Source organism: Phyllostomus discolor, chromosome 11 (assembly GCF_004126475.2).
Source record: "Phyllostomus discolor isolate MPI-MPIP mPhyDis1 chromosome 11, mPhyDis1.pri.v3, whole genome shotgun sequence".
NCBI lineage: Eukaryota > Metazoa > Chordata > Mammalia > Chiroptera > Phyllostomidae > Phyllostomus > Phyllostomus discolor.
This window is the reverse complement of record NC_040913.2, coordinates 42,380,773-42,407,145: the sequence shown is the minus strand read 5'-3', so window position 1 is coordinate 42,407,145 and position 26,373 is coordinate 42,380,773. Positions and strand designations below refer to the sequence as shown.

Sequence of the window (26,373 nt, the reverse complement as noted above, 5' to 3'; positions counted from 1 at the left end):
TCTTTCTGTAATTATTTTGAGATTTATCTATGTTGTTGTGTATATCAACAGCTCACTCCCTTTTTGCTAAATAATATTGCACTGTACAGATATACCACCTGTTGACAGACATTTGGACTGCCCCTTATTTGAGCAATGACACACAAAGCTAGGATACAGCTATGGGCCAATGTTTCTCTTGGGTAAACACCTAAGAGTAGAAAGACTTGATCGTATGGTAAGTATATGTTTAACTTTCATCTTTTAAGGGAAGAACACGACTTTAATGCGATTTTAAACCAAAACCGCCCACAGCATGTCTCAGGCACTTTCCAAACAGAAGCTTCCCTACAGCTGGTTCTACAACTTTTTGCTGCCACCATCTGGGGAGCAAAAATAGAAGAGAGCCATCCACAGAAATCCACTTCCAGGACAAGGATCTGCTTTCTCTGCTCTCTTCAGCAATGTTGCCCCCAACCCCATCATACCCACAACCTACAGCCCTTTCAAGGACCACTTACCTCATTTGATTACAAGTGAGGAATTTCAGAGTAATTCAAACCACAAGCATAATTCAATAGGGAGGAAAAGGAATGTGGGCCTCAATCTACTCTCTGACCAAATGTAGCATCCTAAGGTCACAGAGAAAGAACTTCAAATGCTAGAAATGAGCTAGCACTCTCTTTACAACCTGAACTAGCTTTGCAAGCTGTAAAGTATGTCAGAGATGTTTTTTTCTCTAGTGCTGGCACATGGTATATACTTAATTTGCATTTGAATGAGTGAATGAGTACATGAATGAATACCATATATATCCCCTAATTAGTCACAGTAACAATGAAGATGCAGTTGGTTCATGGAAAAAGCACTCAGTGAACTAGCAGTCAGAAGACCGGGACTCTGGTACTTACTTGCCTTGCTGTTAAACAAGCTGTGTACCATGGGCAGGACCTGGAACCTTTCTGAGTCTCAACTTCCTTTATTTAAGGAAAACAACCTGGCCTTTTAAGCTTTGGGGATATTTAAATAAGATGACACATGCAAAAATCCTTTATAAACCATCGGTGTGCTACAAATGTAAAATGGTTGCGTTTACAAATTTATTTACAAATGTATTAGCAAATAAAAACATTTATGCAATATGCTTTTTTCTTACACTGTCTTCTGAAAACTCAAATCTGTCTCGTATCTAGTACGACATTGCTAGTGGGTTAAGGAAGATCAAATTTTTGCCAACCGTAGTAAACCAAGAAGCTGAGCCACAAAGAGGTTAATTGAATTTCAAAGATCACACTTGGAATCATTTTTCAGGCAAATCTGAAGCAAGCCATCCTTCCTGAGGGCAAGTTCATGTCCTTTGTCTGCACATTTCCCCCCAGTGTTGCTCTCCACGGTTGTACAACTAACACTCCCAAGTCTGGAGACTGGCTTAGTAAATCTACCTGGAAAGTGAAAGCTAATTTCTTCCTTGCACCACAGAGGATTATTAACTTCTGTGCTTGATTATCTTGTAAGTGTGTTAGTTAAATCTGCTCAGATAAAGATCACCTAGTTCAAATATATAGTCCAACATTATTAGAAGAAAATAAAACTAACAATCTATTAATGCAAGAGATTATTTCTACCACTATTAGAAGAAAAAAGATACAATAAAATCTAAAATTCTTCAGAATGGGCCAGATCCTCATCTGACACTTGTCTTCCCCTGCCACTCCCCACTACCCAGAGTTTATTGAGGATAAGTACCTTACTTGGGTTGGGGTTGGAGAACATTATTGTAGGTGTGAAGTGGTAAATCATGGTGGTAATCACGTGGTAATCATGACCTTCTGAGGACTAGACAGTGGATTCTCCATCTTCTGTATTCCAATAAGATTATTCTTCCCTGTGTCCTAACACAGGTTCCTACATTACTAGGAATTAATAAATGAACAAAAACAAAAACAAGGATTTATGGGGAGAAGTATAGAGAAAAATGCAAAATTTCCTTCCCTTCTGAATAGTATCCTTCACCAGAATCTTCTGGTAGAGGAAGCTTCGAGATGACCATACTAATTGCAATGATACACAAATAAGGCAATGATACATTTTCAACAGTTAAAAAAAAAACAACAACAGACCAGCTACAGGGGTTCCCAGGGATGTAGAAGCAACACTTCTCATGACCCGCCCCCACTCACCACCACACTCTAAGTGGGAGAAGGAATTCATTGTCAGACTATTTCCACCTCTCCCTACAAGATACATTCATCCTCATGAAATACTATTCAGGGTGACCTTTTTAAAGAAAATGTTCAGTGATCTCTGAACTTTTTATTGGCCTTCTGTACCCCCAAGGAGTGCCCCACTTCTGCTGCCTTTGACGCATCATAACTTTGGTGTCATTGACTGGAGACACCACTTTGCCGTTCACGATCCTGCGGGTGGTGGTCTTTTGGATGGATTGTATGGAGTGGCTGTTGTCCATGGCATCACGAAGATTTAAGTCCTCCCCTTCTTCCAATAGGTGGTGATAGATGGTGATCTCAGCCTCCAGCTTGACCTTGATGTTCAGCAAAGCCTCCTACTCCTGTGCCTGACTGTCTCTCCACCCACATCTGGGCCAGCGCTGACTCCAGGTGCAGCAGGATCCCGTTGAGCTGTTCCATCTGCCTGGCATAGCGAGTCTCCACTCCCTCAGGCTATGCTTCAAACTGGTCTTTAGATTTCTCATAAAATCCAGGTCGATCTCCAAGGACTGCACCATATGTCTTAGCTCTTGTGAGTGTCATCTCTGCTGCTCTTATCTCATCGGTCTTAGAGGTGACCACTGTGGTGCTCTCCTCAGTCTGCTGGGACCAGCACTTGTCTAGCTCCTCTGGGTTCTTCTGAGCCATCTTATCATACGAGGCCTGGATGTCCACCATGATTTTGCCAAGGTCCTGAGATTTGGGGGCATCCAACTCCATGGTCAACCCAGAGTTGGCAATCTGGCTTTGTGGATCATTTACTTCCTCCTTGTTGTTCTTCACGAAGAGCAGTTCCTCCTTGAGAGCCTTGATCTCTGTCTCCAGCTGCAGCCAAGTGATACCGATATCATCAGTGACCTTTCCAAGTCCATGGATATCACTCTCCATAGACGGGCACGTGGCCAGCTCTGTCTCATACTTGACTCTCAAGTTATCAAAAGCAAGATGGACATTGTCAATCAACAGAACGACATGGGCATTGTCCACAGAACTTGCAAAGATCTGAGCCCTCAGGTTCTCCATGGTCTTGAAATCATGTCCCCAATCTCCAACCTGGGGCTCCTTCTTCTCCAAGTGTTCCAAACTCTCCAGCCTCTAGGTTTCTCACCCTCTCTAGGAAGGAGGCCAGGAGGTAATTCAGGCATTGCCTAGCCTCCTTCTTGCTCTAGGTGCCTCCTATGCCTGCCAGGCCCCCAGTCATCCCTGCAGCCAGTCCCCGGGATCCCCAGTCACCCTGCATACCGGTGGAGTGGGACATGGAGATCCAGGAACCCGGGCCTCCAGTGCCTCCATAGACACTGTACACATTGCTGACCAGCCAACCTGGTGGCTGAGCAACTGCATGGAACCTAGGGTCCGGTAGTTTAGTGGAGAAGCTGGAGTGGGTGCTGAAGTTTATATTCAGGGAGGAAGGCAAGAACCCGAGACTCAGGTTGAAGCAGCCGTCAGGATTACCTTTTGAGAAGGAAATGTAGTCTAACTGAAACATTTTTAAATTAAGAGTTTGGGTAATATTGCAAGAAAAAAAACAATGAAAATAAATTCTATGCTGTCAACAAAGTAGAAAATTTTAGTGTTCAATAAAACCTCACATTGGAACTGGGGGCAGTCAAGAGGGGGCTCCCAAATAGGGACTTGGAATGGGATCCAGAACTCAGGGTGTCCAGGAAATATTAGAAAAATATATAGGATGTCCTCACCACCCCCCACACAAGTCTGAGCTGGGGAATGGGACACATGGAGCAGGGCCATTCAGAGCTGTTTCTTACAGCAACAGCTTTGCAGCTAGCCTCTGGCATGATCATTTAACATGTCTATAACCTTTAACTGGTTTCATAGATATGTTACATAGCTGTGGCCATGCTTTGAGCCAGGGGGATGGAAGTGATTTCCACCCAAGATGTAAATGGGAGGCAACTCCCCTGGACACAGCACCTGTGTGAGAGCTTGGAGATGATTGGCTCCATGCCATGGGGCCACACCTGCCTAGACTTACTATGGCAGCCCAGAAAAGCTGGAAGAGTACAGGAATGCTAACAGGTATAACTGATTGGAGGAGGAGTCGGAAATGGGGCTGCAGAGGAAGATTGGCTCTGGGATTTAAACCCAGGTGCGGCAGCCATACCAGGGAGAATCATGCAGCTTTGGCAGAGTGGGAACCCTGTGGCTTTGGGATGCTCGCTTTTCCCACATGGTTTAGGCAGCAGGAGAGACTTTGCTGGAAGAAAAGAGGTAAAAGGACTTTTGCTGGTAGGCCATGAGAAGGTGCCACATGACTTTGGATTAACTGGAGATCATGGCAGCAACACAGCTGATGGTACCAAGAGCCTGAATCACGGACTTCTACTTCTTTTCCTGAGATATGATATGGTAGCCCAGATTAGGGCAGAGGCAGAAGGAAGGACTGTGTGTGTCTATGGGTATTCTAAAGGACTTTAATATTTTAACAAAGACATTAAGTCACTACTCTAAGTCTGTATAGCTTTTAAATAAATAATTCCTTGCCTTTTCACAAATCTCTGGCATTGAGAGATGTCTTTCCTCTGGTGGCGGGCAAAGCAAACCTAATGGGGAGAGCCCCGGAGAAAAAAGGGGGGTCCTTTCAGTAATAGTATATCATACACACACACCCCGCTTAGGTCTGCTCTGTAACAACACTATAAGTAAAATATAGTAATTTATGCTAAGTAGGAGAAAAAGGTCAGTGTGAGTACAGAAACTTCAAGCTCTCTCACTAAGTGTGGCCCAACCCAACAGCTGTTCATTGGATCTTGTTAGGACTTTGTTCTCTAATTTCATTAAATGGAAAAGGGACTCCTTGGAGAGCTGCTGATTGACTGTCTTAGGGAAGGGGAAAAACCACTTTGAATCTGGAATATCTTGTTTCCAGAAAGCAAAGATGCTTTTTAAAAATATCTGTAGTTAAGTAACTCAGAGCAGGCTCCCACTGGCCATGTAAGGACATTGTACATATCAGCATCTTCACATGCAGTGTAAGTCAGTTGTCCTCACATCTGAGAGTGCATCAAACACACCTGAGCCCTCCAGAGCCTCTGATTCAGTAGGCCTGGAAGAGGGCCCAAGAATCCATATTTCTGACAGGTTGCAGGTGACACTGCTGCTGCTGGCCCAGTGACCGTACTTCGAGAACCATTGTATAACTAATCTTAATTGAGCTGGGTGAGTCTCTGAGCATCTGTGAGTTTGTTATGATGCTCAACAGAAAAAAAGTCAATATAAAATGTATAGAAAGGAGTCCTGGCTGGTGTAGCTCAGTGGATTGAGCTCGAGCTTAGAATCAAAGCATTGCAGGTTCGATTCCCAGTCAGGGCACATGCCTGGGTTGCAGGCCACGGCCCCCAGCAACTACACATTGATGTTTCTCTCTCTCTTTTTCTCCCTCCCTTCCCTCTCTAAAAATAAATAAATAAAATCTTAAGAAAATCTTTAAAGAAAAAGTAAATTACTTTATTAAAAATGTTAATTGATCCTTGCTTTAAAAAAATGTATAGAAAGGTAGTTGTAAAAAATTACATTTATTAATATACATGGATGTTTGTATCTCCTTTTAAATATATGTTGGTTTATAAGGCATAGTTCTTTTAAAATTTGTGTAAATAATGAGTGGAAATCCACAAGTTAGTGAAACAAATCCAGGAAAAGTAAGAACTGTACCAAAAGCAGGAAAAATTTAATAACATGGTAGAAAGGGGTCCAGTCCTCAATCAGCACCAGCAATGCACAATAACCAAGCAAAATCCTATGTTCCGAGATGATGAACTAACCAAATGGCCCAAATGAGAGAATTAACTCAGTCCCTCATACCCTAAAAAAGAACATCTCTAAATGCTTCATTATGTTTGAGATGCTCATAAGGCAGCAATATGTTTTCAATTAAAATATCAAATGAGGTCAACATATCATAATGGCAGTACAATTTCTTCAGCAATGCTGGCTATGTAAAACCTAAACCGATTTCATTTCTGAGGAAGACATCAAGTTTCAATAACCTAAAATCTATAAAAAAGTGTAGGAAATTTCCATCAATGAAACAAGCTGCAACTTAAGTATAACAGGCACGTAGTTAATGACTCAGGTTTACATTGTCCTGGACTCTGAAACCAAAGTGAGGTCTCAGCCAAGAACCCATCGGCTGACAACACAGCTCCAATTTTTGTCCTGTTTTATTTTTACTGTTGGAATCTTTCATTCCTTCAAACTGATATTTTCCTAAGTTGTTTGTGTTTGTGTTTGTGTTTTTACTCCTAAGCTTTCTACCTCTGCTATTCTACCTGGAATCTGTGCCGTCCTATGGCTCTCTGGCCATTTGTGCTGCCTTTTCTCTTTCTCTCGTTGGTTTGTTTTCAGTCTGTTTTCTTTAGGCATTCATTGCTGTATATTTTAAATAGTGTATATATCTTATGGTATTTATATTTTATATCTTAAATTCTATATACTGCTTATAACCCATAACCGTATGATTAGTTTCCATGTCTTCAAATGTTGTCTTTCATTTTAATGGGTAAGTAGGTAAATTGCAATTTAATCAATTCCTCATTTTTAACATTTAATTGTGCTCACTTTTTCACTTTTGTAGAAGATACTTTGATAAGTAGTCTAGTAGCCACATCTTTAAGCATATCCATGATTGCTTCCTTAGAATACATTCATACATATATTCATAGAATAAATTCAAAATTACTGAGTTAAAAAATATAAAATTCTAAGTCTTTTAGTGTGCATTTTCAAATTACAACACAGCAATTATACCAATTAGAGTAGAACTTTCTGCAGAAAACACAAGTAATATTATCACAAGTTAATTTCCTTTACATACTCTTCTACAGACCAATCTTCAGAAATAGTAATATTTTGAGTAGTTTCCCTGAAAAAATACTATAAGCTCACATTTTAACAAGCTGATACTAAAGAAGTAACTACTCTTTGAAACGTCACTTTTATTAAAGCAGTGCTGAGGGCACCTTACAATGTAGTGCCTGTTTTGTGAGAGCACATTTGTTTGATTTCTAGGTTTGTGCAGGAGCCTGGGGTATTCCCATCCTCCTTTGTGCTCTGATTCTCCCTAGCAATGCTTACTAAGCACTTTGTTTCCGACTACAGGGTCTGGGCTCTGCATAGCTGTATTGTGTCTTTTAGATTAAATCTGATTTCTTCCTTTAAGTGGATGCTTTATTCTTATAGTCAACAGGGCACAGAATTCAGAGAAAGAAGATCACATTTTATAATGTTTATTAATGTCTTAAAACTATGTGCCCATATGCTCTGAGTCTCAAAGAAATCAAAGTTAGGCTTACAGAAAATCAAGCATAGTCAATCAATCAATGTATTAACCATTGCTGAGTGCCAGCAACAGGAGTACCATTGTTGAGTGTAAGGCAACAGGAGTAACTAAAGTCAGAGAGTAAACTTAAAAATACACCAGTAAACAATCCACTTTCCTTTCATTTTAGTTGATTTTCCTGGAATATTGAAATAATGTTTAAGTTTGCATTTCATTTTCTAGATGTTAATTTTTTCTTAGCCTGGAAGAAGACCATTATAGCTATGTTTTCCTTTATATTTTTTATTGATTTTAGAGAGGGAGGGAAGGAGAGAGAGAGAGAGAAAGAGAGAGAGATCAACTTTCCCCCCCACCCATTTATGTATTCATTGGTTGATTCTTGCAAATTCTTGCATGTGCTCTGACCAGGGATTGAACCTCCAACCTTGGCACATTGGGATGCTGCTCTAACCATCTGAGCTGACCAGCCAGGACCTGAAGCTATGCTTTTGAAGTATCCTATTTTCCCTCAAAAGATGCCTGTTAAAATTCAAGAATTTCAGTCTCTTGCCATATGAGTATTGGCTTTATGTTTTCTGTGAAATGTTCACTTATGTCTTATGCCTATTTTTCTATTGACTTGTTTTACTTATTGATTTGTAGGAGTTTTTTTACATATTCTTGATATAGATTCTTTGTTGTATGTGATATATCTTCTCTCAGTTTGTCGCTTATCTTTTCACCTTCTTTAACATGTCTTTTGATGACTATAAGTTTTTAATTTTAATATAGTCAGACTCATCACACATCTATTTTATAATGGGCTTTCTTGTGTCCAATATTTTAGAAACCCTTCTCTACCCTCAAAATCTAAAGATAGTCACCCGTATTTTCTTCTGAGAGTTTTGCTTTTGACATTTGAATCCTTAATCCATCTCGAGTTCATTTGCATGTCTGATTTACTTTTCACATGAATAATAATTTTTCTCCTGTTCCATTTGTTGCATTCCTTATAAGTAATTCCAGAAAAGCAAATTAAGACCATAAAGGGGTGCCAGTTTACATCTGGCAATACCAAGTGCTGAAGAGGATAGATCAATAGCCTAGTGAAAGTATACATTTTTACAAAGACTTTGGAAAATAGTCTGGGATTATCTTGCAAAGTTAAATATTCGTACACCCTACAACTAACCCGCATTCCACTCCTGGGTATAAACCGAGGACAACCCCAGGAGGTGTGCACTGAGAGAGAACCATGTATGAGCATACCCATCATAGTGCTGTTAATTACAGCAAGAAATGTGAAAGCCTAATCTTTGGTGTCTAGGAAGCCAGATAAATAAATGCTAGTGTAGTCACACAATGAAATACTATACTGCAATAAAGATAAATGACTCACAGCAGCCCACAAAAAAAAAGAATGACTCTTAGGAATAGAAAACTATTACTACATAATGAGAAAAAAAACCCAGAAGACTATATACAGCATGATATCCTTTTTATAAATGTCAAACATAATTAAAATTAATCATTATATTGTCTACATTCATATAAGAATGATAAAAATGTTTTAAATCAAGAATGGATAAGAACACAAAAATTCAGAATCCCGGCTATGTAAGTGGGAGGAAGCAGGAAGGAAACAGGGTAGGGCAGGAGCATGTAGAAGATGTTAAGTCATTGTCAGTGTGTTCGTTCCCTAACTGGATAGTGAGTTCATGATGTTCATTATATTTTTAACAAATAAACACACAAGTAAATAAATAGAAGAGGTTCAAGCGTGGATCACTGATGAGAGTGGTAAGTAAACCCAAGGTGATGAGTTCAACTAGGTCCACCTGAGGTCCACTGAAAATAAAGTTGAGTGAGAAAGTCAGCCCAGAACCTTTCATAAATGACTGTCCTAGCTGTTGGTGGCAGGGAGGGAAGCTGGGGAGATTGAACAAAAAAGAAAAAACTCATAGACACAAACAACAGTGTGGTGATTGTCAAGGGAGGGGGTTGGGGGAGATGAAGAAGGGTATGGTGGAGGAGGGTATAAATGATGATGGATGGAGACTTGACTTGGGGTGGTGAGCACATACAACATTGCATAGATAATGTGTTGTAGAATTGTGCACCTGAAACCTGTATAACTTTGTTAACCAGTGTCACCCCAATAAACTAAATAAAAAGGAAAAAAGAGAGAGAGAAATGAGCTGTGCTAAGGTGTGAAGTCACGATGCATAAAAATAAATATTAAATCCTGGCTGGTGTGGCTCAGTGGATTGAGGACCCGCCTACAAACCAAAGGGTTGCCAGTTCAATTCCCAGTCTAGGGCATGTGCCTGGGTTGTGGGCCAGGAGAGTCAACCACATATTGATGTTTCTCTCCCTCCCTTCTCCTTTCTCTAAAAATAAATAAATAAAGTCTTTTTTTAAAAAAGATACTAATTAAGTGTTAATATGTATTTAGCATGCCTATATTCCATGTTCTTTCAGGTCTGTTTCACCCCCAGTAACAAATAAATAAATAAATTCTCTAGGGAGGGGCTAGATAGAAAGGGAAGCAAGCTAAGAACACACTAGATTCCTTTAAGGACTTCCCTTATATCACGAGAATAAGTTAAAGACTATGACATTTCCAAACTTTTAATAACAAAAGCAGCTTACATTTTCTAGGATTTTTATCATTGGCATAGTGTTCTCATATATGAGGTCCGTCCAGGAAAAGTCAAGACATTGTTAATACAATGAGAACAATTTGTGCAACATTGATGTAACCTGGCAGCAGAGGAGAGTGGACTTGGATGCACATGTGTGATCAATGATAACCTCATTTTACTAGTTAGTGGGGGCAGTAGACACTTTTGAGTGAGCATGTGTGCTGCATGGATGACGCATGCAATATGACTGAGCCAGTAGAGAAACAAATCCGCATCAAATCTTGCGTTAAGCTTGAACATTCCTCCATGAAAACTCTTCAGATGATTCAGAAGGCCACAGCTATGGGCAACTGGTGATTGACAGCTTCATCACAACAATGCGTGATGAAGCTGCCAGTCACATCTCGTGCAGAGTATTTTGGTGACATATAAAATTACTCGGGTGACTCAGCCCCCCTATGGCCCAGATTTGGCAACCAGCTATTTCTGGCTTTTCCTAAAACTAAAATCACCTTTGAAAGGGAAGAAATTTCAGACCATTGATGAGATTCAGGAAAATACAACAGGGCGGCTGACGGTAATTTGGAGAACTGTGTGAGGTACCAAAGTGCCTACTTTGAAGAGGACTGAGGTGTCATTGTTCTATATACAATGTTTCTTGTATCTTGTATCTTCTTCAATAAATGTCTCTTTTTCATACTACATGGCTGGATACCTTCTGGACAGACTTTGTACACGCTCCATTTGATAATGTGACAAAGAAGCTAAGAATTCACAAAAACCAAGGCTATCAGATGTTTGTGACAAAAATAATAACAATAGAATTGAAACTGAATCCTGGTGTTATTTCAAAGCCAAGTCTCTGTAGATAGGAGAAAACTAAAGGCATGCCAAAACATGGGACAGAAAATTATCAGCATGATCTTTTTGTGCTCCAACTTCTTTAAATGTTAGTCTTTTTTTTTTATGAGAAGGCCTGGGGACAAGCTGGGTTGTGGTTGACAGCTGTAGCTAGAACAGGTGAAAGCCAAAGGGAGTCCTGGGGACAAACCATGAAGCTGGTGTGGACTTGGGTCTTGGGGAACACTGGGGCAGCCTTGGCTGGCTGGCTAGAGTACATGGATTGTGCTCCTGCTTGATTGATCAAGACTCAGGGAAAGTGTAACAAATGGCAACACTGGAGAGAGTTCCTGCAGTGCCCCTACTATTTAGCAGGTGTTCTAGGGTTGGTAAATGGATTTCCTTCCCATACCTTGTAGGTGCCTTTTAAAAAAAAATTCCTGTTTTTTAAAAATATATTTTATTGATTATGCTATTACAGTTGTCCCTTTATTCCCCTCCACACTGCACACCCCCTCCCACCCACATTCCCCCACCTTAGTACATGTCCATGGGTCATACATATAAGTTCTTTGACTTCTACATTTCCTATACTATTCTTAACCTCCCCGTCTATTTTCTACCTACCCTTTATAGTACTTGTTCTCTGTACCTTTTCCCCCTCTCTCCCCTCACACTCCCCTGCTGATAATCCTCTATGTGATCTCCATTACTGTGGTTCTGTTCCTGTTCTAGTTGTTTGCTTAGTTTGCTTTTTTTGTTTTTGTTTTAGGTGTGGTTGTTCATAATAGTGAGTTTGCTGTCATTTTACTATACATGATTTTTATCTTCTTTTTCTTAGATAAGTCCCTTTAACATTTCATAAAATAAGGGCTTGGTGATGATGAACTCCTTTAACTTGACCTTATCTGAGAAACACTTTATCTGCCCTCCCATTCTAAATGAAAGCTTTTCTGGATAGAGCAATCTTGGATGTAAGTCCTTGCCTTGCATGACTTGGAATACTTCTGTCCAGCCTCTTCTTGCCTGCAAGGTCTCTTTTGAGAAATCAGCTGATAGTCTGATGGGAACTCCTTGGTAGGCTACTGTCTCCTTATCTCTTGCTGCTTCTAAGATTCTCTCCTTATTTTTAATCTTGGCTAATGTAATTATGATGTGCCTTGGTGTGTTCCTCCTAGGGTCCAACTTCTTTGGGACTCTCTGAGCTTCCTGGACTTCCTGGAAGTCCATTTCCTTTGCCAGATTGGGGAAGTTCTCCTTCATTATTTGTTCAAATAAGTTTTCAATTTGTTGCTCTTCCTCTTCTCCTTCTGGTACCCCTATAATTCGGATGTTGGAATGTTTCAAGATGTCTTGGAGGTTCCTGAGCCTCTCCTCATTTTTTTGAATTCTTGTTTGTTCATTCTGTTCTGGTTGAATGTTTCTTCCTTCCTTCTGGTCCACATCGTTGATTTAAATCCCAGTTTCCTTCCCATCACTGTTGGTTCCCTGTATAATTTCCTTTATATTTTCCTTTATTTCAATTAGCATAGCCTTCATTTTTTCATCTAATTTGCGGCCAAATTCAACCAATTCTGTGAGCATCGTGATTACCAGTGTTTTGAACTGTGCATCTGATAGGTTGGCTGTCTCTTCATCACTTAGCTGTATTTTTTCTGGAGCTTTGATCTGTTCTTTCATTTGGGTCATTTTTTTTTTGTCTTGACATGCCTGTTACATAGTAAGGGGCAGAGCTTTAGGTGTTCACCAGGGCAGGACAACCCATGTCGATGCATTGTGATACTATTTGTGGGGAAGGGGTCCAAGAGGGAACAATGGCACTTGCTCCGCTCTCTGCCAGTTTTCAGTCACTTCCTCCACTACCCACAATCAAATTGGGCGCTTCTAGTGCAGATTCTCCAGTGGGTGGGCTAGTGCACGTTCTAGGACCCTGTGGGTCTCTCCAATGAACTCTCGTGTGATGCTGGGAGTTTCTCCCACTGGTGCCTCAACCCCCACAGGTGTTTTCAATCAGTGGTTTGAGGCTTTATTTCCCTGAGCTGGAACCCTGGGTTGTGTGGTCTTTTTCTCTCCCCAGCTGTTCCTCTCTATTTATCTGCTCTTCTAAGGTTGTTAGTTACATGGCTCCACTTTGCTCACCTGAAAGGAAGCACAAGGTGTAGCTGGCCACTTGGAGAAGGTGGGTCTATGGCTCAAGCAGAGCCCTTTTTGAAAGCTTGATTTGAATCCTGGAAGAGAAAGAATTTGTCTCTCCTCCTAAAATTACTAGTATTAATATGAACACCTTGAGCTTTGCCTCCAGAGGGAAATGTAAGAATCCAGAGGAGAGCAAAGGTGTGAGGTAGAATTCTGATGATACTCTAAGCCTGAATCCAGCAGTGCCTGAAACCCATATCCCTGGAATTCTCAGTTAAAAAATATAATAATATATTGACTTTTAATCTAAACTTTGTTGGATTAGGTTTTATCACTTAAAACTGGGGAAGTCCCAACTAATACTGTGTGTGTTTGTATCTCCTCTATGAGATTGTGGGCTTCTAGAAGCACCTGTGCTCAAGGGCCTAGTTTGCTCTGACATTGAACTGGTGGCAGCTGCTCATGTAGCAGACATACATGTAGATGAAATTGCTCAACTTTTACAGCAGGTACATGAAATCCTAGGTCCACAAACTCATAGAAGGATTCATCAGAGAATGTGTCTATGCAGATTTTTCAGGTGAGAAAGTGCATCATTATCAGAGGCTCAATGGAATCTCAAACTCAGCCTGGTTTTGGTGACAGCCATGTTTCCATCATATCTGGAAACATGGAGGCAGGAAGAGTTTTACTTGGACTTTTCTTCAAGTCTCGAGAATGTAAAAGCTTGCTATATTCCAGATAAAATCAATTCATGTTTGCTTGTTTTGTTTTAGTGAGTGAGGATGCTTTCTGGTTTGTTCTTCTAAGCCCACTGAGGGATACAGCTGGGAAATGTAAGATGAGATTAGAAATGCCCAAACCTTGACCACAACCCCCACGCCATATCACAGTTGACAGAAGCCCTTGTGTGTGCTCTCCCAGTCTATGGGATCCCTTGAGCACTGGCTAAACCTCTCTAGCTTCTGTTCTTTTAGTTTATTTCCTTTCCTTTTTTCCGTTGTTGCTGTGATAAATACATAACATAAAATTTACCACCTTAACCATTTTTAGGTGTACAGTTCAGTGGCATTAAGTATATTTATATGGCCGTGCAACATCACTGCCACCCTCTCTAGAAATTGAGTTTCCTGTGGCTGCCACAACATACATTACCACAAATTTTGTGGCTTACAACAGAAATGTATTTGTTCATCATTCTAGAGGCCAGAAGTCCAAAATCAAGGTGTCAACAGGGATGTGCTCCTTCCAAAGGCCCTAGGGGGAAATTTCTTCTTGCCTCTTCCAGCTTCTGGTGACTACATGTGTTCCTTGGCTTGTGGCTGCACTCTCCACATATGTCTTCACATGGCCTTACTTATCTCTGTGTCTTCTCCTTTTCTTTCTCTTATAAGGCCACTTGTCTTTGGATTTAGGGCCCCTCCTCAGGGGTAATTCAGGATGATCTCATCTTGAGATTTTTATTTGTACATTTAGAAAAACTTTTTCCAAATAAGGTCACATTCACAGGTACTCTGGGTTAGGACATGGACATATCTTTTTGGAAATCACAATTCAAGCCACTACAGCTGGCACCCTAGAAGCATTGCCAAGATAAGACTTGAGTGTAAATGCTAAATTGAGGAGGTGATCCCAGGAAACACCAACAGGGGAATGGGAAGTGATAGGAAAGAAGAGGAAGCCTATATAGACTGCCTTCATGAGCAAGTTACCACTCTGTGAGACGTGGCTCACTTCCTTAGGGAACTCTGGGGTAGAACACACCTCAGAGGGTATTTACGTTCAGAATTTCATTTGTCACTGACTGAAAGCTGTTCTCAGGAGCATTAATTCCCTGGCACTTGTTTTCCTCACACTAATGCAAAAAAGAAAGATCTCAGGGGGACAGTCATAGGTCATTATAGTAGAACATCATCTCCATGTCCTGAAATGCTTACTTCCTCAGAGACATGGGTGGAGCATTGACAGCCTCTGCTCCAGGGCCATGAGGAAGTTTTCACTTCACTGCTTAAAGAAGGAGCTACTAGCGGGTTGAAGGATAGAGATGGAGTAGGTTGATGTTACACTCACATCCTCCCAGGACCAAATTGAAATTACAACAAAAATATCAAGCAATTGGCCTGAATAACCAACTGAAGGCTAGCTGAAAAAGAGTCTTATAACTAACAAGTAACAGAAGAAACCACAGGGAGACTCGTAGGAAGAGTGGAGTCCAAAAAGGGCTGGCCCTGCTCCCACAGGTGGGCAGTGGCTGAGATTCTGAAGGGATATCTCAGCTGCAAAGGTCCCCCCCCCCCCCGAGGACTGTGGGGTCTCAACTCCATGCTGGGGTCCCCAGCCCAGAGCACCCCAGCCAGGATGAAGTGCACTCCCATAACATCTGGCTGTGAAAATCAGCAGGGATTCTGTCTACCAGGGAGAGACAGAAGTTGACTAAAGACACAGCCACCCTCTCAAAGGGTCAACAAAATCTCATTCACAGCCACTCAACCTGGGATCTGGCAGAGGAAGAGTGGAGCAGACGAATCATGTGAGAAAAGACTGGGATTTGTGATTCTGAGGTGATAGCTGATGGGGCAGCCACCAGGACCCCTATGTACAGACTAAACATAAAGAGATAGAAAAAGATGTTTTATGCCAGTAGAAATGGAAAAAAGAGCTGGGATAACAATATTAGGCAGAATAGACTTCAAAACAAAGGCCATGACAAGAGGCAATGAAGTACATTACAGAATGCTTTGTGGGGTCAATCAATCAAGAAGATATAACCTTTGTAAATATATATGTCCCCAAATAGGAGCACCTAAATATATAAAGCAAATTTTGATGGACATAAAGGGTGAGATAGACAGTAATACAGTTACAGTGGGGAATTTTAGCACCCCATTGACATCAATAGATAAAATTTTCAGACAAAAAATCCATAAGGAAACAGTGGCCTTAAATAACACACTAAATCAGATGGATTTAATTGATACCCTAGAAGAAAACATAAACAGTAAAATCCCTGACATTTTTCATAGCAATATTTTTTCTGATATATCCCCTCAAGCAAAAGAAACAAAAGAAAAAATAAACAAATTAGATTATATCAAACTAAGACCTTTTTGCACAGCAAAGAAAACCATCAACAAAGTGGAAAGACAACCTAGTGAATGGAAGAACATATTCACCAATGATAAATCCAATAAAAGATCAATATTCTCTTTCACTATAGCAAGCATGCATTTTCTATTTGGTAAAGAATTTTCATAAAGTGCTTTATTTGTTTATTAAAGAGAGGAAGTAAGAGAGAGAGAGGAAAAAAAAACATCGTTTTGTTGTTCCACTTATTTACACATTTGTGAGTCGATTCTTATAAGTATCCTGATCAGGGATCAAACACAACCTTGGTGTGGTAAAGGCCTTTTAATATGCTTAGCTTAATACTACTTCTCTGTAGTGGAATATTATTATTGTGTGACAGAAAGTGCTGAGGGGGTGAACAAAAATGTCATGGTTAGCAGCATTATTATAGCAACTTGGAAAACTGAGATCTACAGGAGCAGGACTCAAGTTCAACCTGATAACTTGATGTCTGTGCCAGAGCTTTCTGGTAGGTACCATTGCCCTGTAAACAATATTCACTCAATTTTTCCCCTTTTTATTTTACCAAACTACAGGTAAAGAAGACCCTAATTAATATGAAATAAACAAAAATAATTACTGTTTTTAAAAGGAGCTACTAGAGTTGCCGACTGATAAATAAATATTTAATGATTTATTACTAAGTAATTTCTGGCATAAAACTAAGAGAATTTCAAGGAATTGAGTAACAAAATGCAAATTACCTACAGTCTCCTTTGCACACTTGTTTGGACAAAGTAATTCACTATATATACTGATTACAGATATAAACAATATATAACCGATAAAAATGAAGATATGTCATATTTGTCAATATTTATCACTACATACATGAACTAAGAGTATAAAAGGCCAATAAAATTTTACTGTACATGAATGCTTATGAAAATATGTAGCACATTTAACTTATTTTTAACATACTGAGAGCTTTATGGTCACTGCAAATTTTTTAATTTTTTAAAAAAATATTTTATTGATTATGCTATTACAGTTGTCCCATCACCCCCTCCATGCCCCTCCCCCCTGCACACCCTCCCCCACCACATTCCCCCCTCTCTAGTTCATGTCCATGTGTCATAAGTTCTTTAGCTTCTACATTTCCCATACTATTCCTGCCCTCCCCCTGTTTATTTTCTACCTACCATCTATGCTACTTATTCTCTGCACCTTTCCCCCCTCTCTCCTCCTCCCACTTCCCTGTTGCTAACCCTCTATCTGATCTCCATTTCTGTGGTTCTGTTCCTGTTCTAGTTGTTTGCTTAGTTTGTTTTTGTTTTTGTTTTAGGTGTGGTTGTTCATAATAGTGAGTTTGCTGTCATTTTACTATACATGATTTTTATCTTCTTTTTCTTAGATAAGTCCCTTTAACATTTCATAAAATAAGGGCTTGGTGATGATGAACTCCTTTAACTTGACCTTATCTGAGAAACACTTTATCTGCCCTCCCATTCTAAATGAAAGCTTTTCTGGATAGAGCAATCTTGGATGTAAGTCCTTGCCTTGCATGACTTGGAATACTTCTGTCCAGCCTCTTCTTGCCTGCAAGGTCTCTTTTGAGAAATCAGCTGATAGTCTGATGGGAACTCCTTTGTAGGTTACTGTCCCCTTATCTCTTGCTGCTTCTAGGATTCTCTCCTTCATTCTTATCTTGGCTAATGTAATTATGATGTGCCTTGGTGTGTTCCTCCTAGGGTCCAACTTCTTTGGGACTCTCTGAGCTTCCTGGACTTCCTGGAAGTCCATTTCCTTTGCCAGATTGGGGAAGTTCTCCATTATTTGTTCAAATAAGTTTTCAATTTGTTGCTCTTCCTCTTCTCCTTCTGGTACCCCTATAATTCGGATGTTGGAATGTTTCAAGATGTCCTGGAGGTTCCTGAGCCTCTCCTCATTTTTTTGAATTCTTATTTCTTCATTCTTTTCTGTTTGATTGTTTCTTTCTTTCTTCTGGTCCACTCCACTGATGTGAGACCCAGCTTTCTTTCCATCAGTATTGGTTCCCTATGTATTTTTCTACATTTCACTTATTGTAGCCTTCATTTTTTATCTAATTTGTGACCAAAATCAACCAGTTCTGTGAGCTTCTTGATCGCCAGTGTTTTGAACTGTGCATCTGATAGGTTGCCTATCTCAGGTTTGCTTAAAAGGAGGGGTTCTGGGGCTTTCATTTGTTCTTCTGTTTAAGCCATCTCTCTCTCTCTCTCTCTCTCTTTTTTGGTCTGGTTGTGATTGTTACGTATGAGGGGCGGAGCCTTGCGTGTTCACCAGGGTGGGGCAACCCAGTTGCTGGGTTGTGACGCTGTATGTGGGGACAGGGTCCAAGAGGGAAAAATGGCATTTACTCCACTTTCCATGGGACTTCAGTCCCTTCCACTGCTTCTCCCAAGCAAACTGGGCCTTTCTGGTGCTGATTCCCATGGGACTTTCCATCAAACTCTCCGGTGAGTCTGGGAGTCTGTCCCTGCACCTCAACCACCACAAGTGTTTTCAATCAGCGCCCCAAGGCTCTATTTCCCAGCACTGGGATCCTGGGTTGTGCACAGTGCCTTGCTTCACAATCACAGCCTTGCTGGGTCTGCTGGTTGCCACCCCTTGGCCAGGGTTTGCCAGCTGCTGCTTGCACCCAGGGTCTGCCCGCTGCAGTCTTACACACCTGACCCCAATGCTCTTTGTGCTGCTCGACCCCTCTCTGCCTGGCTTCCCCCAACTCCACCCCTCCTACCTGTCTGGATGAACATGTCTATTTTAACTCCTTGGTTGTCTGACTTCCATACAGTTCAATTTTCTGTCAGTTCTGGTTGTTATTCTGTTTGTTGTTGTCCCTATCTTGGTTGTGCGAGGAGGAACAGTGTGTCCACTTATGCCTCCATCTTGGCTGGAAGTCAAATTTTTAAATTTCTAACTTCAATTTACATAGGTATTTTCATTCTGGAAAAGTAAAATAGTGTGATCAGCCCTGGCCAGTATTGCTCAGTTGTTTGGAGCATTGTCTCATGAAGCAAAAGTTCATGGGTTTGATTTCCAGCTGGGGTGCTTACCTAGGTTGCAGATTTTATCCCCATTTGGGGCACATGTGGGATGCAACCAATTAATGTTTTCACTCTCTGACATTAATATTTCTCTCTCTCTCTTTCCCTATCTCTAAAAGCAATGAAAAAAAGTGTCTTTAGGTGAAGATAAAATATATATATAATGTGATGGATTGAAAAATGGAGAATTTGGAAGTTAAACATAAGTTTAAAGAGAAAAAGAATAATGGAAAATATCCAGCTGTTAATAAAGTACTTTTAAAAATTGAATGTTAAGTGGATAAATTTAGATTCCACTGGATAAGGGGGAAAAGCAATATTATTTTATTTTAAAATGTAAGAATTTATGGAACCCAAGAAATAATATCCTTTGCCATTTTAAAAAATTTTAGAAGTCATTCTAGAATTCTTATAGGAAGCATATTAACTAATCTCTAAATTCAAATCCCAGATTTCCAGGAAAGAGGGTCTGATTGGCCCAATGTGGATCAGATATCTTCGCCTAGTGGAATCTACTGTGGCCAGTGAGGTAGGCTCACAAGGTTTGCTATCCATTCAACAGAGGCTACAAGGGGTTGGATAGTACATGATCAATAGTTCTCAGAAGCCCTGGCCAGGTAGCTCAGTTGATTAGAACAGTGTCTCAATATGCCAAGGTTGCAGGTTCAATCCCCTGTCAGGGCACGTACAAGACTCAACCCATGAATGCATAAATAAATGGAACAACAAAATGATGTTTCTTTCTCAAAAAAAAAAAAGACAAACTGTAAATTAAAAAAAAACATTTCTCAGAAGAGGGTGGCACCTAAGAAAGCTTGACTACTTAATGAATGTTTTTATTTAATATGCAAGGATTTCTTTCTTAAAGATTTATTTATTTTTAGAGAGAGGGGGAGGGAGATAAAAAGAGAAGGAAAGAACCGTTGATCAGTTGGTTGCCTCTTGCACACCCCCAACTGGGGACCTGGCCCACAACCCAGGCATGTGCCCTGACTGGGGACTGAACCCCTGACCTTTCAGTCTGCGGGACAACACTCAACCCACTGAGCTGCACCAGTCAAGGCAGCAAGTGTTTCTTACATGTAGAACCCCAGTGAACTTATTTTCATGCTTAATCCATTCTTTTAAAAAGTTTTATTTTTTGAGAAAATGGACTGTGGCCACTCAGAAGTATATTGGCAACCACTTTCTCAAAAATCTGAGGCACACTGACTTTCAAAGACAATTAGGGATACCGGATGTGCAGCCAGCCCCCATGTCTTGGTTTGTCTCCATGTGGGATGAGAAGCAGCTTAGGCTCTTTGTGCAATGATGGAAACACTCATAATGTGAAATATCACATAAACCTCCCTCATGACATAAATTTCCTTACTCTTTCCAGGCAGTGGTCCACTGTGCATTGTAGATTCCTTCTTTAGCATCCATCAGCTTCCCTACCTCTTATTTCATAAGCTAACCTATATTTTGTTCTTATATTTTTAATCAGGTTGAGTAATACAGCTACCAGTCTAGGCCAAAATTGGATTGATTTTCTTGTGATTATGAATAACACAACAGTGAATAAAAAGGAAACATGTACAGACAGTGTGTCTCCAGGAAGTTACATGAGCTATCCTGAGGAATGTCAGTCTCCCATTCTGTGTTTCCCTGCTTCAGACATTTCTAGACTCAGGCTATGAACTTTGTTATATCCAGTTACAACCTGTACTTTAAAAAAATAGCTGTATGGAGATATAATTCACCATTTAAAGTGTACAATTCAATGTTTTTGGTATATTCACAGAGTTGTGCAATGATAATATAATCTCATTTTAGGACATTTTCATCCCCCACAAAAGAAAGTCCATACCTACTAGCAGTCACTCCCTATTTTTCCACTCCTACTCCCCAGCACTAAGGAACTATTCATCTACTTTATGTCTCTATGGATTACCTACTCTGGACATTTCATATAAATAAAATCATAACATATGTGACTGGATTTTTCATGTATGTGATGTTCTCAATGTTAATCCATGTTATAACATGAATTAGTACTTCATTTCCTTTTATTACTAAATAATATTCCATTATATGCATTTACCACTGTATTAGTCAGGGCTCTCCACAGAAGTAAGACCAATAGGTTATGTGTGTGTATGTATAGAGAGAGGAGAGGAGAGGGAGAGGGGAAGGGAGAGGGAGAGATTACTTATTTTTAAGGAATTGGCTCGTGTGATTGTAGGCTTGGCAAGTCCAAAATCAGATGGAAGGGGCTGGCAGGCTGGAGTCCCAGGGAAGAGTTTCAGTTCAAACCCAAAGGTCGTCTGCTGGCAAAATTCCTTCTTACCTGAGGGAGGTCAGTCTTCTGTCCTATTCAGGCCTTTAGCTGATTGGATGAAGCCCACCCACATTATGAAGGGTAATCTGCTTTACTCACAGTTCACCAATAAAATGTTAAATTATAAAAAAAAAGTTCCAAAGAAACAACTAGAATAATGTTTGACCATAGCCCAACCATATTGGCACATCAAATTAACCATCATTTTACTTATACATGCATCAGGTGATGGAAATTTGTGTTATCTCTACTTTTTTCTCATTATGAGCTGCTATGAACATTCATGTACAAATGTTTTTATTAATCTACGAGTGAAATGACTGGGTTAAATGGCAACTCTATATTTAACATCTTGAGGAACTGCCAAAACTGTTTTCCCAAGCAGCAGCACCATTTTACATTTCCACCAGCAAAGTGTCAGTCTCCCAGTTTCTCCATAACTTTGCTAATACTTGTTATTACTTCTTTTTTATTAGCCATTCTAGTAGGTGGGAAATGGTACCTCATTTCCATTTCCCTGATACTATCAAGCCTTTTTTCACATGCTTATGATTGGCCTTTTGTGCATCTTCTTTTTTAAAACAATATTTTATTTATTTATTTTTAGAGAGAGGGGAAAGGAAAGAGAAAGAGAGGGAGAGAAACACTGATGTGTGAGGAAAACATCTTGAGCAGTTGCCTCTCACACACCCTGCACTGGGGACCTGGCCTGCAGCCTAAGTATGTGCCCTGACTGGGAATCAAACCAGTGACCTTTTGGTTCACAGGCTGGCACTGAATCCACTGAGTGACACCAGCCAGGGCTCTGTATCTTCTTTGGAGAAATACCTATTCAGATTTTTTGTCCATTTGTTAATTTCTGTTTTAGTAAGTTGTAAGTTGTTCTTTACATATCTGGAATACAGGTCCCATATACAATATATAATTTGCAAATATTTTCTCCCACTCTGTTGGTTGTTTTCTCATTTTCTTGATGATATTATTTGTAGCACAAATGTTTTTACTTTTGATGAAGTTCAATTTATTCACTTGTTATTGCTTATGCTTTTGGCTTTATAGTTAAAAAATGTTGCCTAGCCAATGTCTAAAAATCTACTTCTAAGTTTTCTTATAAGGGTTTTATATTATAACTCATATATTTGTGAATAATTTTGAATTAGTTTTGTATGAAGAAGGAATCTTACTTCATTCTTTTGCATGTGGCCATCTAGTTTATCCAGCACTTGAGCTTATACTTTTATTTACCAAATTTGTCCTTAATTAAACTAATCCTTTTTATGTAAGTTACTTTAAGAGAAAAGGTTATAGCACTACCATAAGTGTACAACAAATTTAATTTGCCATAAAAGGAAGAGAATATAAATACTAAGAAAACAAAACAAGACTAAAGTTTTACAGATATAGATGAGTGATGCAGACACCAGTCAGCAGTGTCCATGGCATTATGGTTGAGACACTGGAGAAATTCACATGGACTACCGAGTCCTGTGGAGGAAAAGGGATGGCACAGTCACTCTCTCAAGAGGAAAGCACCCTGTGCCCCTGCCTAGACAGGCTTTTATTAGATTTTTGGGGTAGGAATACAGATACAGCTTATTAATCGTTGTCAGGCAGTTAGGATCAAACAATAGATAGCATTCAAAGAATTATTAGGGCTCATTCTGAGTCAGGGTCTATCACCTAAAAAGCTACAAAACTTAAGGGACCAAACTCATTTCTTGCCTGGGCCTTTAACATCTAATTAAGAGCATTCTCAACAAAGCAGGTTTCATAGGATTCTACATATCCTTTCTCAGGCCTGATTACCCGGGGAGCCCACCATTTCCAACACAGGGCTGTACTGCCCTTTGTCATTGTTTCAGGCTTAAGTCTGGCAGAGGAGGCAAGGCAGCCAAGAGATTAGGAGACTTCTCAAAGGCAGAATGAGGACTCAGGCTTTGTCAAAGCTGAGGGGCGAGGGTACATCACCCCCTTTCTCTACAGCGCCCAAGTCCTTCCCTGGAGCCTCCATGTGATCATGTCTGTCTTAGGTCATTCCCCCCTTGGGGAATCTTACCCGTCATTGGCTAACTGATCAAGCATTGGGGCCCAGTTATGGAAAAAGGAGCAGAAGCAGTGCTCCTGCCACAGCGATAAGCTTTGTCTCCTTAGTGACTTATGGTCCAAAGGTCGCTCACTCAGCCTTAGTCATCGGGGGTGGGGGGGAGGTGGTTACATGTCCTGAAACCAGGCAGGGCGGTTCCCAACAGATAATTGCTGAAGGCCTTTTTTTGTTTAAAAGGGGAATCAGAGAGTGTTAGGAAGGTATTAGGGATATACCAGCACCAAACTAAGATGTCCCCAGGTAGAAAAAATAAAAGAAAGAATTAAAAAGGGAACACTTGTCTCACTGAGTAACTTGAGGGGATTTAGGGCTTTTCTATGAATGAATAGGTATATAGGGAATTTCCTATGACCCCTCAGTGTGGACCCCACCCCGTGGGAAACATTTCTCTTTATCACTAGCAACAACAGTAATGGAAGGAACCTGGGCTGGGAAGGAAGCTCACCATGAATGATCCCAGGCTCATCACTTATCACTTGGCCTTGAGGAACTTTGTTTGCTCAGCTGTAGAAAATCTCTCCCTAGTGGGTGGTGTAAGGATTCAGTACTACAATATATGGAAGGCAGTTCAACATAGGGTAGGCATACAAAAATATGAGTGCCCTCTTGGCATTCTTGCCACTTTCAGAAAAACAGAGAATCCAATAACCAAGTAGCATTTCCCAAAATGTGGCTGCAGGCCCAGCGACATCAGAATTCCCTGGAAGAGGAGCCACACCAACTCAGTGGCTCTATTGCACACAGTTTGGGAACCACTCCCATAGACCTGCCTTGGATATCTATGGCTTCTTTTACTTCTGTTTTGACAGACTGGCCTTGGTGAATTTTCCCAGCTGAATGTGAATCCATCCCATTCCTGAAGACACAACTTCTGACAACCACTGCCAGGGCGTTTACTTCTGACAACCACTGCCAGGGCGTTCTCAGAGCTCAGGAATGTGGTTTTATGAATGACAGCAGAAAACAGCTAAAAGCACAGAGAATCCAAACACACTACCAAAAGTCCAACCTTCCTAGAGGCAGTAGTGGTGTCCATGGTCTGTCCCATCTTTTCTCTTGCCAACACCTAGCCACAGAAACTCAGTGCCAATGCCATGCATGAGCTGCAGAAAGGAGGGAATAGGCAATCCGAATTGAGAATAATCAGTTCCTGAAAAATCGCAAGCTCATTCACCTCCTGAAGAGCAACTGACCCCCTCCTGAGGCTGTGCCAAGCTCTGTGGGGTACAGATGTGTGAGGGGATACAGGAACCTGCACCTAGAACCTCACTTCCTGGGACAGGGAGATGAGCCACATGTCATGTTAAATATCTACACAGGAGGGCTCCCAAGGTATGACATGTAGTGTACGTTCAGGGGAAGGATAAATAGTGGCTGGTACGCTGATGGAGGAGGGGAGGGACCATGTGTTCCAAAAGAGGAATGGGGGAGGCTGGAGAGCTTAGGTACTCAGTGGGACAGAGGGTGGGCATAAGAATGGACACAGAATATTATAAACTTGGTGTTCTTTCTTTAAATCAACCAATTAATTCCCTTTTCACTCTATAGGTCCTGTATTTTTTATTTCAATTGACAGATGGAATCCTGAATGTAGCCTTGAGCCTATGTGCTCTTCTAGTTGGTGGTTGTTAATTAAGACAGCTACTGACAGATGAGAGAAGCCATGGATAGGGGTGCAAGAAGTAGACAAAATGCTAACTAGAGCTAACTGGTTAGATAAATCTAGTGGTAGAAAATATTCAGAAGACAGGAATTTCTAAGAATGCTTGCTTGACTTTCTGTAGTGGTTGGCCCGGAAAATGTGTACCTGTAACCATCCTGTTGTACAGTTTGCATCCATGAGGTTATGCTGACAAGACTGCCTGTGACAAACCCCCTTGGGAGCATGTGCCCTTTAAAGTTTTTGTTGTTTCCTGTTTTAATCTCAAAACCTTATGTGTGGGGTGACAGCAATATGGTAGTTATAGAGAATAGAAAAGCCAAGTGAAAGTTCAAGATGTCTGGAATTCAGTTTATTACGTTCCTTAAAAAAGGAGCTGGGGTACACTGGAGCAGGCGAAGCTGACTGGCAGCCACTGTAGCCAAGTCAGCAGACGTGGGCCCCATTCTTCAACTTCTCCCCAATTCATCTCACTCTGTTGAAGCTGAGTGATGGGTACATGGAGGTTTGTTTTTCTATTCTCTCTACTTTTGAATATATTTGAAATTTTCCATAATAAAAATTTTTAAATTTCTTAATTGATTATCATGTAGCTAGATATACCAAATTGTATTTAAAATGTACTCGGCTCCGGGGAGAAAATCCTGACTGACCTATGAAGTAGAAAGGCAAGCAACCAACATATTTCAGCATTTTTGAAAATAGAGGACCAAGGATTGTGGCAGAACCGAAAGAACAAAGAACAGACCCTAAGGGGAGTGCTGCAACAAGGTAGGGTCCTAGGACAAGCGTGTGGTCCCGGGGCTGCAGCCCCAGGCCCGGGGCTGCTGCTGGGTTTGCTATAGGGTCCTTGGGAGAGAGCCAGGTCAACTGCTCCCTCCCCAGCCAAACAAGGTCTGAGCGGCTCTGGGAGGAATCCAGGTGCTCGCAAACACACGGGGGCTGTGAGCACCTTTGGAGGCAGTGGACACCAGAGGGGCTAAGTCGCACAGCAGACCCGGACCCCCACGGTCACTGGTCTGGCTGGA

At 40.8% G+C, this 26,373-nt stretch overlaps 1 pseudogene; it reads right to left on the bottom strand.

Annotated features, from left to right (window-relative positions):
- Positions 1-2,260: 2,260 nt before the first annotated feature.
- Positions 2,261-25,791, bottom strand: LOC114508823 (annotated as a pseudogene).
- Between the last annotated feature and the right edge of the window lie 582 nt (positions 25,792-26,373).